General features: G+C 48.4%; 1 protein-coding gene across 3 annotated transcripts in view; it reads left to right on the plus strand.

Moving 5' to 3' along the window:
- Positions 1 to 13394, plus strand: part of LOC307093581 (uncharacterized protein C1orf21) — a 240281-nt gene that overhangs the window by 59171 nt on the left and 167716 nt on the right. The window contains exon 6 of one of the 3 annotated variants that reach the window (XM_079761799.1): positions 1294 to 1428. The gene's annotated coding sequence lies outside the window, so the exon portion shown is untranslated. Of the gene's footprint in view, positions 1 to 1293; positions 1429 to 3648; positions 3957 to 13394 lie in introns of those variants that run through there. The other 2 variants (XM_079761800.1, XM_079761798.1) reach the window with 2 other exon arrangements.

A 13394-nucleotide genomic window follows, 5' to 3' on the forward strand; every position in this document is an offset into this window, starting at 1 on the left:
AAAAGATTCACACTTACGTGTTATGAATGATCCTATAGAGCTAAGCATTTATAAATTAAAATTTTAAGGATAAAAGAAAATTCGTTATGGTAGAAATGCCTTTGAAGATTAAAATGAAAACTTTACTGATCAAAACCAGGTATCATTTTTAAAAATACTTAGAGTGTTTGAAGTTAGGGAATTCAGAGATTCTGGTAGAGTGGAAGGGCAAAGAGGAGATGGTTTTATTACTTGTGAAGGGGAGGGGATCATGTTTCATTCTTTTTATATAAGCCTGTTTATAGTCATTTAATAATGATGAATAGCTAGAGAGATTATTCTGTGATAAAATGTCTAGTAGATTTAGCTCGTGCTGACCACACAAATTTGCAGGCAGCTCCTGCTGCATGGTTTATGGTGCGTACCTTTATTTAAGGAGTCTCCCCAGCACCTCAGCGCCCCATCTGTCTGCCCCCTCCCAACTACTGTGCACTGTCTGCCCGCTCTTCTGCAGCCCTTGCTGGAAGTCACTGTAATCCCACTGTGCACAAAAGTGTGTGTGCGCGTGCACATGCGCGCGCACCTAATGGAAGTCCCCACTTCTTCCAGATTTGCAGAGGAGGTGGGAGAGGTCTCCTAAGGATCCTGGGTGAAATTAGGAACGAGTTTTCACATTAAATGTTTATCAAAGCAGTTAATTTCTATGGAAATTTCAACACCAAAGAGGGGTGTACTGAGAAGCAAAAGGGGCTTAAGTCCATGACCCCTTAGTTCAAAGAGTAATTGCACTTTTGTGCTCCTTATCTTGAAGATGACTCCCCAAATTGTAAGTGCTTCAAACCCTACAAAACCTGGATTGTTTCTGGTTAGCACTACTGTTTAATTACAGGATTCCTCTTTTGGACTCTTTGTAGTCTACCCTGAAAGCCTCGCTACCATATAAAACGGTGCTTCTAAGGAGTAGTTTCTACTGAAAAACAAACAACACTGACATACAACCTGCTCTCGGCCCTGGCGAGTTGTCTAGTCCCTAACTAGGTCCTTAGTAAGTGTTTGGTAATTGAATAATAGCGAAATAAATGCAGGGAAGATGGATATGCTTGAAGCACTTATTGAGTGCTTCTCGTTGCGTGGTAGAATTATGGTGATTTTCATTTTCTTCATGTTTGGCTGAGATTCTGAAATTTCTAAATACAGTTGACCCTTGAACAACACAGGGGTTAGGAGCACCGACCTCACACGTTGGAAAATCCACGTATATCCTTTGACTCCCCCCTCCCCCCAAATCTTAGTTGTCTCTCTGTCTCTGTGCAGGATTCGTTCCAGGACCCCCGTGGATACCAAAAGCTGTGGATGCTCAAGTCCTCTATAAAAGAGTGTAGATCAGTGCATCCAGTTGCCCCTTTGCTTCTGTGGACTCCCAACTGCAGATCATCCAAAACAGGACAGGTATGTATTAAAAAAAAAAATCCACATTTAAGTGGACCCACACAGTTCAAACCCATGTTGTTCAAGGGTCAATTGGATTCTACAATGAGTATGCATTACTTTGAATAATTGAAAGTGTGCTTTAAAAAGGCATGGTATAGATGTTCTTTAATGTATGCGTGCATGAAGCGCCTGCTCCGTGGCCTTCTGTTAGTTTTCAGGATGCCAAATCAAAGAAGACACACAGTGCCTCGCCCTCAAAAGAAATCTACATGGCCAGTCACTGTTCCCAGCCCCGAAAGGATAAGATACAACACAGGCCAACATGTATAGAGCTTGGTCTATTCAGGGTGGGCTTTGTAGATGACAGGAGGGAGGTGGGGAAACACACACGCTTGTAACCCTTCAGGATCCTTTTGTAGGATCTTATCTAGATACAGACTTCTTTCATTTTACACAGGAGTCGGTGTCAGGCACCAGAGAAGGGTTGGCTACGTTTGGGATGAACCCAGCAGATAGATTTTCCCATCCCCTCAACTTTAAGAAGGAATGCAAAGAGGGGGGAAAAAAGTCTACTAAATTGGGGGTTAACCTACTTATCTGAAATAACAGCTGAGTTCTTGAGTTCTTGCCATGTGTCAGGCATCATGCAAAGTGCTTTGCACATATTGCCACCTCATTTTAATTTCCTTTTACTTACACAACAAGCTTATGAGGTAGGAGCTCATCCATCATGAATCCCATTTTACAGACAAGAAAGCAAGGCTAAAGGGAATGAAACAAGTGGCCTAAGGTAAGATGGTGGCTGGCAGCCCCTGGCTGGAGTCTTAATTAGCCTACTTTCCCTTCCAAATTACTCCTCTTCAGGAGGCTAGACTACAACGTTCTGGTCCAAAATGAAAAACAAACTAGAATATGGATAGTTTAAAAAAAATGGAATACAAGCCAGTTTCAAAAACAATGCGATACCAGCCAAATTGAAAAAGGGAGCCCATTGAAACAATCTCCCCCCCCCCCCCCCGCAAAAAAAAAGGGCGACTTCCTAGCCATTATGAGTGGTTATGAACTCATTTCACTAAACTAAATTAGGAATTTGCTTTTCAGTTAAGTGTCTCATCATTGTCCCAGCTCTGGTGCGTCCCTTTCCACTTTCCAACTTCATCTTGGCTGAAAGTGAGAAATGAGTGGTTTGTGTGCAATCCGCGGGACCCAGGAGGCTCTTTTTGACCCTATTGTTTTCTTGGGTGTCCTCACCCTGGAGGCCTGACATTCCTCACGTGTCTAGGGCAATGCAGGAGCAGCGAAGCGAGGGGAAGCCACACAAAGGCATCCAACAGCTATCAACGCTGAAAGATCAATTAAGTGCACACACGGAACACCCATATGACGGGGAGAGGAGAAAATACCTTTTCCCGGAGGGTGGGAAATTGACCCCCTGTGAGGATCCACAAAAAACCAACAGATAAGTGGTGGACTGTGATCTTTCTAGACCCCAACCACCCCAGACGTGCCCAACTGGCACAGCCTCCTCCCCTTTCGTCCCCAGAGGCCGGGGAGGGCGGGGAGGGGCGAAGGGCGCCAAATCTCGGACCCAGGGTGCGCCCGTCACTTTCCCTCCAGAGCCGCTCCTGCCGAGTGGCCCGTGCTTCATTCATCTGGCAGGAACCACCGCTCCAGGGCAGGGTGGAGGCGGTTTGGTGGCAGGGCCGGGGCCGCTGGGCTGCCAGGACCGTGAGGATGCCCGGTCTTCCCTCTGTCTTCATCCAGCAGCCACTACCTTAGGGCTGGGCCCGCGGGCTGGCCTGGGTCTCCCGCAGAGCTGGGCCCTCCGGGCCTCGGAGCCGCCCCGCAGCTTCCCGGCCACCGCCCGGGTGACAGGCCCAACCTCAGCTTTCGCGCCGCGCGCTCCCCTCCCTCTGGCCCCAGGGCGCGCGCACACAAACCACAAACACAGACACAAACACACAGGCACACACGTCCGTCCTCGCCCTCCTTCCCTCCCCGCAGCCCTTCGCACCCCCGACCGTCCTCTCGCCGGGTCCCTTTCTCCCGTGCGCGGCGCCCTCGCGGCCTCCGCAGGCCCCTCCCCGGGGGAGGGGAGCGGGGCGCGCGGGAGCCGGGCGCGGGGAGGGCCGGGCGGTGGGGAGTGTCTGGCTGCCCCCGCCCCTCGAGCGAGTGACTGGGCGAGGAGGTCCCCTCCCTCCCCGCCTCCCTCCCTCCCTCTCGGTCCCCTCCCTCGCGCGCTCCCTGCCCACTCCCGGGGGCCGTTCCTGCCGCGGCCGCCGCTTCTTTCACACTTTAGTTGGGAGCTGCGCGCCGCGCTCAGTGACTGGCGAGCTGGCCGCGCGCCGCCGCCTCCCGCCTGCACGCACGCGGGCCCGGCTTCGGGGCTTTCGGCTTCTACTCCCGGCCGCGGGGCGGAGGGGGAGCCCGGGACACTCGGTGGGGAGGAGGAGGAAGAGGAGGAGGAGGGAGGAAGAACCCGGCGCGGAGGCGAGGGGCGGGGGGCGGGAGGCTTGCCACCTTCAGCCCCCCCGCGAGCGCCCAAGGTAAGCGGGAGCCGTCGCCAGCCCTGGGGCGGGGGGAGTGGGCGGCGGTGCGCGCCCCGTCTCGTCTCCCCGGCACGGCACGCCCGGGTGGGCAGGCAGGGAGGCCTGCGGGGTGTCTGCGGCGCGGGAGGGATGGGAGCCGCGGTCGTGGCGCTGCCCGCGCGCGGCCGGGCCGAGGCTGCTGCTGGTGCGGGGCTGGAGGGGTTGCCTGGGCGGAAGCTGGGGTGGAGGGCGCTGCAGGGGGCGTCTGCTGGCGGGGGCGGAGGGGTGGGATGCGGTTGGGGCTGCTGACGGCTTTCGTCACCTCGAGGCCTGGGGTTAGACACCCCTCCCTTCCTACTCGCACCCCCGCCGCCACCTTCAGCCTTCCTGCACCTCTCTAGCTTTGCATATAGCTGTGTACTTTGCCAGCCGGAGCCCGAAAGAAAATAAAAATTCGGAATCCTTTGCCTGGTCTCCAAGCTCCTTCTCCCGCTGCGACTGATGGATGTGTTGGAGGGTGCTGTGATCCCCGGCGTTTCTGAAGTTTTGACCTTTTGCGGGGTGGCTGGTCTCGGTGCATCTGTTTGCCCACCTCCATGTGTTTATTATCCGTGCCCCTGCGAGGCTGGCAGAGAGCGCTTGCTTATTGAACAAGGAAAAGATTTCACTGCTCTCTGCAGGCAGCTGGGGAAGTGCGCTGCTCGGCGGCCTTTGGTCGGCGGCTTAATGCCCTTCCTCTATCATCCACCAGCCACCTCCCTCTACCGAGGGTTTTTATTATTTTTTTCCCCACTTACTGTTTGTGTGAGAGAAGTCCCTGGGCTTAAGGGCTCTCATCTCCTATTCAATCCTTTCCCCAAGCTTGTCATTGGCTCCGGCAGGACGGTAGCATTTGGGGTGGCTTCCTTTGCTCCACGAGTTGCAGGGCCAGATACACACACACACACACACACACACACACACACACACACGCATAAGTCCTGACAGATGACAAGCGAAGTGTGAGACAGAAATGTTTTGTTTCCAGTAGGAAGTTGAAGACCTATGTAGGAGGTATCTTCCATGGCATGTGGGCTAGGAAAAGGGTTTTAAAATAGATAGCGATTATGTTGTGTGTGGTTGGAAGACAGCCACAAGTTCAGCTCCCGGAGCAACTCTGAAAGTGATACACCCTGGCCACCTAGAACCTCAGTGAAGGCAGGCAGGCTCTGACTCAGACCTTGGGAAGGGGGCTGACACACCGCAGATTTCAGGTAGTATTTATTTTTTTTAAAGGAAACAGTATGGACCATTTGGGGAAGTGACACCTTGGTTACCCAGACAGATGTTACAAACACTTCCCTACTCCTGGGAGTGGGGCTCACCCTCTACTAACGAGAACAACCTTTCCGTTTGGTGGACTCGGGATGTACCAGGGTAGGAAACAAATCGTGGGTAACGTGGGCCTGGGTTCCTCTCGCTCCCTTGAGGGGAGAAGGGGATGCTTTTGAAAGGGTCTTTAAGTCCAAGATGCTCAATTTTCCCTTTTCTCCCCTTTTTCATACTCCCAGAGCTGGACTGTAGGATCAATAGCACATGTTTGTCCTGTGCTGCCTTTTTGGAAATGCAACTGATCAGACATGGAAATTAGTTTAGACTTGATCACCTGGTTTTGTTGTGCTACAGCTGAGTGTACTTATTAGTTTAGACTTGATCACCTGGTTTAGACTTGATCACCTGTGCTACAGCTGAGTGTACTTACCTGCGTTAAACCAGTGCTGGGACCAGCACTTCACCAATGGCAAGAGCCACGTTGAAATTAACCGCCCCTCGTGGTGCCTGCTGTGCGCGCTGGAGTCAGAGAAGGGCTGTGGAAGGCTACTAGGAAAAGCAACAAAGACAGCGAACTCAGCACTTGGCTGAGTGGATTCCCCGGGGGGGGGGGGGGGGGAGAGTGGGGGGGGGGATGCCCCACTTGTCAAGCTTATCTCCATTCAAGCAGATTTCCAAGAAAACTGGCTTTGGTTGGTAGGGAGGTCTTAGGGCCATTGCTAAAAGTTTCCCCTCGAAGGACCCTGAGGTTCTAGCTTTCTACTTCAATACTGACTCAGTTTCACGGGGTGAGAGAACGGACCGTTTTGTTTTCTTGGTTCGTAATTTATCCTTCAACCCCTTGTGTCTCCCCACCCCATCTTACTTTATTGTGAAGCATGGATGTGGGGGAGTGAATAGGCCACCCCCTCCAGTAGTCTGAGCTTCTTGAAGAATCCCAGGGCAGACATCAAGAGCTTGTTTATTCACTGGAACTATTTTCTCGGACTGATTAAAAAAACCTACCGAGGAAGAAAGCGGCTTTCCCCATGAAGGGTACCATTTCCACGCTGATTGATGGTGCCTCCGCACCGTGCTGGACTTTCGACCAGTCAGGCCTTGAGGATTACATCCTGAACGGCTTGCTCCAGGCTCTTAGAGGCCCCCCTCCACCGGGTATTTTCCGTCAGAGAATGGGACACCCCAGGCTGGGACAGGGACATATGGTACCTCCCGTGAGGGGCAGGAGAGGGCAGGTGACTCATTCCCAGAGGGTCCTGAGTGTGTTACGTAGCTCCAGCTTCACTTGAACTTATCAATACACCTTAGAGCCACATGAAGCACAAACCAGGGCATTTGGGACCATTTTATGGCCCTTCTTTGGAATTTTAGAAGTCCCACAGCATGGGAAAAGTAAATGTTGTGATTAATCTGGTTCGCGTTAAAACACGGAGAGTGGAGTGCCATAGATCAGTATGAAATACTGCTCAGAAAACGGAGAAGACAGGCCGGGCCTTCGTGCAGGGAGGCTTGCAACACTGAAACGGCACTTGAACATGGGTGACAGTGGTGACTCTCAGAGATCATCATTCAAGAGCTTATCTGAAGTGGCATGTAAATTACATAGACACGTCTTTTTAAAGTAGGCAATTATTTAGCTCGACTATCTCAGTTCTGAAGTTTAATTTTACAAGTTACAGTTGCAACAAGAAACAACTTGACATGCTGTGGTTATGCAATTATGACAGGAGTGATTGGGCGGAACCTTGGCGAGGATGCACGTAGAAGTGAACGTAGCAGGCACCAGGTATTAAGAAGTTCCCTGACTTCTTAAATTAAACATGTTCCCAGGTAGTGCAGTTCCAGAGGAGGTAGCTTTCCCAGTCTGAAGGGGACACTGAGAAGACCCATCGGGGCAGCCCTCTCCTCCCCCCGCCCCCTCCCGAGCAGCCAGCACTCTGCCTGGTACTTGGAAGTCACTCAGTGAGTGATTGAATGGAATGGAATTAACCTAATTAGTTAAAATCTGGAAGGTATTAAAAAAAACTCCTTGGAAATGCATTAGATGCGAACTTCCATTTTAATAAGCCAGTAAGATAGTTTATTAAGAGCTCCATGGCATATGCCTCAGGTAGGGTTTTTAAGTGTTGAAAACTACGTGACAGGAAAGTAAACATACCAAGGGTAAGGTCCTCTCCAATTACTGGAATTTCTGGTTAGGGCATCTTGATTTGGAAGAGGTACAATAGCCATATTTGACGAATGTTGCTTCACTCACAATTGTCACTCTGGTCTTAATCTTTTGTGTCGGAGGGATTCGGGGAATGACAGCGCCTCGTGTTTGCATTGTGCTTTATGGTTTTCAGAATCCTTCCTGTAGCCTGTCTTACTATGTGCTTCGGCCTCCGCATTCCGGGTCTTCCACTCAGGAGTCTCTCCAGGAAGGCGCCTGGATCAGGGAGGGGAGGAGGGTCCTGGGACAGCTCAGGTAGCCCCAGCTCTTGGTTTGTTAGATTTTCCCAGGAGAGGCTGTATTCAGCAGTCACTGCTGTTCCCTCTGAAGTAACTTAAAACAAGGAAAGTGGAGATCTGTCTCGTGCAGTGAACGCCCCTGGGCTGCCCGCATCCTTGGCTCTGCCTCTCACTCACTCTCTTCTCTCTTCAGCTACTTTTACCTCTTACTGCCTGAAGATGAATGTCCCCTCACCTTCCTATCCTTTCTGAAGGTTTCTCGTGGTTTTCTGTCTCACAGATTTTCGCCCATAGTCCCACTGCCTAACTTTTGCCTGCAAGGCGTGGGTTGTATGTGTCTGAATGATCTCCAGTTCCTAACCACATCTCCAGCCCCATGTTCTCCCCGACTCCTCCCACCTCTCCGTCTAGTGTAGACTCCTGCCCTCAGGGCCCTCTCCCCTGCCCTACTTTGCCCCACACCCCCTATTACTCCCACTTACTTCTCCCCATCAAGCCTTTAGATCTTCCAGGTACCTGCCTCTGCCTGTTTCACAGGCTCACGCCATCTCAGCAGGTGTGTTTAGAGTATTCATGACTTGAAGTCCACGTGCTTTGTACCTTACAGAAAAAAAATGGAATTAGAGCACCCCCAAGTTTAGGGATCTTTCTGCCTCCTTTCTCCCCCACCTTTGATTCTACTATATTTTTGGACTTTTTAAGGCTCTTAAGCCATTTAATGATAGCTGAAGTACATTGCTTGTTCATGTCCCTTAGCTATTACATACTATGTTGGATTATAGATAAAGGACTAGCCCAACGATGATTGTTATTTTGAAAGATTTGGACAACAAGTCTTGAAAAGCGTTTTATAGATTTTCATAATAGCACCATTGAAAGGCTTTATTGCCCACCAAAACCTACTTACTAAACACAGAAGGGGAATGGTTTATTTAATTTCATCCTCATTACCTTGATTTTTTTTCTCCTTTGGTTAAATAAATGCTGGTTAAATAAATATGACTGTAACTTGAACCACATTTTTTTCTCATTTGTTGTGGTTTTACTGCACCCCATGAAAATTTTATATGCTCACGGGACACATTTATGCCAAACAATGTTATACCTAACATTGTTGGTTTTCCCTGTAAATTTGTGGTCTATGTTGGCCCCTTCAGCAGGGTGAGTGGGAGAAAAAAATATTAAGCTGAGGACCACGACTGGCAAAACACACCCTGTTGACTCATTACATACATAGTTGAATTGGTCTTTTTACAAAACTGTACTTCCCCAGTAGACCCAACATTGGTGGTGCAATGTCCTGAGCGCTCTCGGGCTTTGGGAAGAAGGAGCTTCAGAGCAGAGCAGGAAGAATGGTTTTTAAGGAAGAATTCCCTTTCTTTGATGGGCCTCTTTTTATTTGAGCGCCGTGGATATCGAAATAATTTCAGTTCATTGTCAAGCCACGTGTCAGGACACAGTGGGCCTCCCTTGGTGACCTATGGTGGTCCCGCCTGGGCAGGGTAGGGCAAGGGGAATGGGAAGTCTCCACACTCAGCTGGGACGTGGGCACATTTTTCATACCCATCCTCACCGATGCTAGTGAAATTGGTGAGACACTCAACAACTCAAGAGAAGCGGCCACTTCTAAAAGCGTCTCCCTGAACCCCAAAGTCAACAAGGAGGTGTACCCCATGATTGCTTACATGCAGTAGCGCCCCCGTATTCACACCATATTCTTTCATGAGGAGACTGAAAGGCCAGCTGTCGAGTAAGGCGCGCTATAGGCTGCCAAGCTGTGGTTTGCAGAGAACTTGACAAAGACATAGATGGTTCATACGTGCCAACCAGTGACTTCAACAGTTCTTCGTCTGAAAGTTCTGCCAAAGGTAATTTTCCTAGGATAATGTTTTACCAGGTCTCACAATTAAAGAGGTTCTAAAGGAATAAGCAACTTATATGTCTCAGGCAGATACTATTTTGAGGAAGGAGGTAAGAGTCTAGGAACCTGTATGAGTTGCTTCATATTCGCTGAAAATAATCCGTGAAAGTCTAGTTACAGCTCCCAAAACAAATCTTCTTATCCCAGGTAGTCTCCCCAACATCTACCCCTGCCCCGCTTTGGGACTTCCTCCCTGCTTCCCTTGTGGGCAAAGCTATTTCTCAAGGCTTAGTTCAAATCCCATCACTTCAGGGAGCCTCTTTTCTGAACGGAAGAGTGGTGTCTCTCTTGCCTTCCATGAATTCCTGTAATACTTATTTGGTGTTTATGTATTTTATTTCTTCATTAGTTTTCATTTTTATTTATGCATTTTTTGTCATCCCACAAACTGTAAGCTATCCTATTATACCCACTGGGCCCTAAGAGTGAATTATGCTGAGTAAATAGCTGTTGGTTGATTGACATTTGTCCATTGGTCTGAGGCTTAGAATTTTTCTCTGTGAAGATGTTGTTTCCATTGAGAACTCTTTAATCAAATGAAGAAGTGTAGTATGGAATGAGAAAAGATAATGGGAATTTTTAATTCCTTTGTTGGCCAAAGTTAAGGCAACTAATCTTTCTTACTCAGATAATTTATTAAACAAACATCTGCTTTCATTGATGACACTTGGTGTCATCCCTGTGCCTAGCCCTGGAGAGATGCTGGTGAAACAGGTAGAAAAGGCCTGGCCTGGTCTTTGTGGGATTCTCAGGTAAGTGTGGGAATCGACGTGCAAACACACGATAGGTAGTGAGCAGACAGAGGTGGTTTGGGACTTGAGAGAAGAAAGCAGCCAACTCTGTCTAGAGGTGGGCCGACCACGCAGCCGGTTTCCCTGGGACAGTCCTGGTCCGTGCCCATTGCTCAACATTGTCATTAAGCCCTCAAAAATCTCCCAGTTTGGACAATAAACAATAAACTATATGATTCCCCAACATTGAGAAGTCATGGAAGGCTTCTTAGAGGAGGTATTAGGATGATACTCAAAAGCTACACAGGAGTCCTTAGGGTATTATTTACATTTCCCAAAATACTGGGGGACCTCCATTAGTTTGCTAACTTTATTTTCCTCACTTTACTATGGATTCATAGACTGTTCAAAGACTGGCATATAGGGATAGAAGGATTTGGGGGCAGGTGGAAGATGAAATAGGGCATTTCGGGCAGAAGACACGCTATGGTGTGGAGATGGCTGGAAATGGGTCATCGTGCCTGGAATTTCCACCTGCACTAGAGCATGATGGGGCAGGGGACTGATGAAATATGCACAGCCTCCTGTACAGTTTGGACTTACTGCCCAGAACATAAGCAGTGAGAGGCCCTGAAAGAGGGAGAGGCATACTTTGCGTGGTAGATGGTTCCTTCTGAGTGTGGGTAAGACTGGCAGGGGACAGACACGAGTCCAGCAAGTGAGCTCTGGTACTAACTTGGTAAGACATGATGGGGACTGATGCCTGGGATGGAGAGAAGGGCCAGACAGGAAGCAAAATTGATAGGACTTGGTGACAGATTGGGAATGGAGAGGGATGAAGGGGACAGAGTAAAGGATAATTGCAACATTTCTGGATGGATCACGCTGTCTTTCACTGAGATGGGGAATTCAGGTCTTGGGAGGAAAGATAACGCAGTTGGGAGTATGTTGAATTGTAGGTACTTATATTCTTTGAGATGGAGATCTACTGAAATTCTGGTCTGGGATTCAGATGAGAGGTTTGGGATGGAAGGGTTTGATGTCAGTTTAGTCATAGCTTTCTTAGGGAATCATTCCCTCATCTCCATGATGAAGTTAAACCCCTCTGTTTCTTACTGCACCATGCTTGTACGCACTGACCACTTCTATCATTGCACATTTACCTTGTGATTCTTTAGATATGAGCCTCTGTCCTCTCACAAACACTCCTGGACATAGGATGGGTTACATCCTGATAAACCCATCGTAAGCCGAAAATTTCATAAATAAAAAAAAATGTGTTTAATTCATCTAACTTACCAAACATCATTGCTTAACCTAGCCTACCTTCACATGCTCAGAACACTTCCATCCTCAGGATATAAGCTCATCCTAATTTGGGACCATCTGTGATTGCCTTCCTCTTCTTCTTCTCATCAGAAGCAGGTGACATAGATGGGAGTCTTGTAGACTCGATGGATGTGAAAACACAAAACACAATATTCAAAGAGCGCTGGCAACAGAGCGCACTAGAGTCTCTGTTGATTACCCTTGCGATCCTGCAGATGACCCTGAGCTGTGCTTGCTACCGCTGTCCAGCATCACGACAGAGCACCCTCCTGCATTTTGCTAGCCCCAGAAAAAATAAAAACTGATAAATCAAACTATGGTTTTTACTGAATGATTATCACTTCTGCAGCATCATAAACTCGAAAAATTGTAAGTTGAGGGCCATCTATATATCTGCTTTGATCCTCTTGAATCCCCAGGACAAGATGCCACACAAAGGGAGCCCAGCACATATTTGTTAAATGAATGCACAAAGAATGAATGAAAGAGAGTTTTTGTAAATATGGTAGTTGAAGCTACCTGGTTTGGCCTGAAATTGCCTGGGGCAGGTACATAGAAGAAGCAAATGGAACAGTGGGTTCCAGGGAACACCAACCTCTAAGGGCTGTGGATGGGAAAGGACAGTGAAGGAGACAGAAGTGCAGGCTCTCCTAAAGGCAGGAGAGCCAGGCAGGCGTGGGGTTGGGAGAAAAGAGGGCGGATCAAGAATCGGCATGTGGTCAGAACTGGCCCACGAAGAAGTAAAATAGCATTGGAGAGGTTTTCTCAGGATCTGTAATTCGCTTGTTAAGTGGAAGTGGAAATGTTTATCTTATGGGAGATAGCAAGATCTCTTATGGGTCCTTAGCTTTGTCATATTATATTAGCTTGTGCCGCATGCGGAGCTTGATGCTTTATCACTTGGTTAGTTTTCTGTGTTGGGATGCTGAGGTTTGCCTTACATCATTTATACCAACACCCAATATGGTACAAATCTGAGGCCATGCTTTGCGAGAATGACGCACTAGCTCAGTGTTTCATCATCGTGAATTTATGCATGTGCATGTTGATTTATGAGGGGGTTACAGTACTTGAGTTTTTTACATTCCAGCAGAGGAGAGCTATCCACAGTAAGGACACATTAAGTTACAACATTATAACAAAGGATGGCGAATTGTCTGATTCCTGAAGCCAGGCTGCGTAGCAGTGCCATTAAAGGTTTTAGTATAGCATCTCTTACTGCAGAATGTGACTGTTACTTATTCTCAGTCTCCACTGGACTCAGGGCGGAGGTGGGGGCAGCATCAGAATGTATTGTAAAGAACGTGGGTTTGGATTTAGCAGATTCTCAGCTTTGTGATTTTGAGTAACAAGGGTAATAACTGACAATAGTAATAATAAAAGCTAACATGTAATAAAAGCTCAGTCTGTGCCTGGGTACTATGCTAAGTACATTACATGCATTTTCTATAATGTTCACAACAATCCTATGAAGAACCTCCAACTGTTACCTCTACTTTATAGGTAAGGAAGAACTGAGGCTTAGGACCTTGACCAAGATCTTGTGGCCAATAAGTGGTGGTGCTGAGATTGGAATCCAGGCTCTGGGACTCTTAAGTCGGGCTTCGAATTATCAACTCCTAGCCAGTTGTGTTTTCTCCATATGCCTCCCCCCTTCACACACACACACACACACACACACACACTCACACTCACATTCCCTTCCCCTCACCT

This window comes from Cnephaeus nilssonii (assembly GCF_951640355.1).
Source record: "Cnephaeus nilssonii genome assembly, chromosome: 21".
Lineage (NCBI taxonomy): Eukaryota > Metazoa > Chordata > Mammalia > Chiroptera > Vespertilionidae > Cnephaeus > Cnephaeus nilssonii.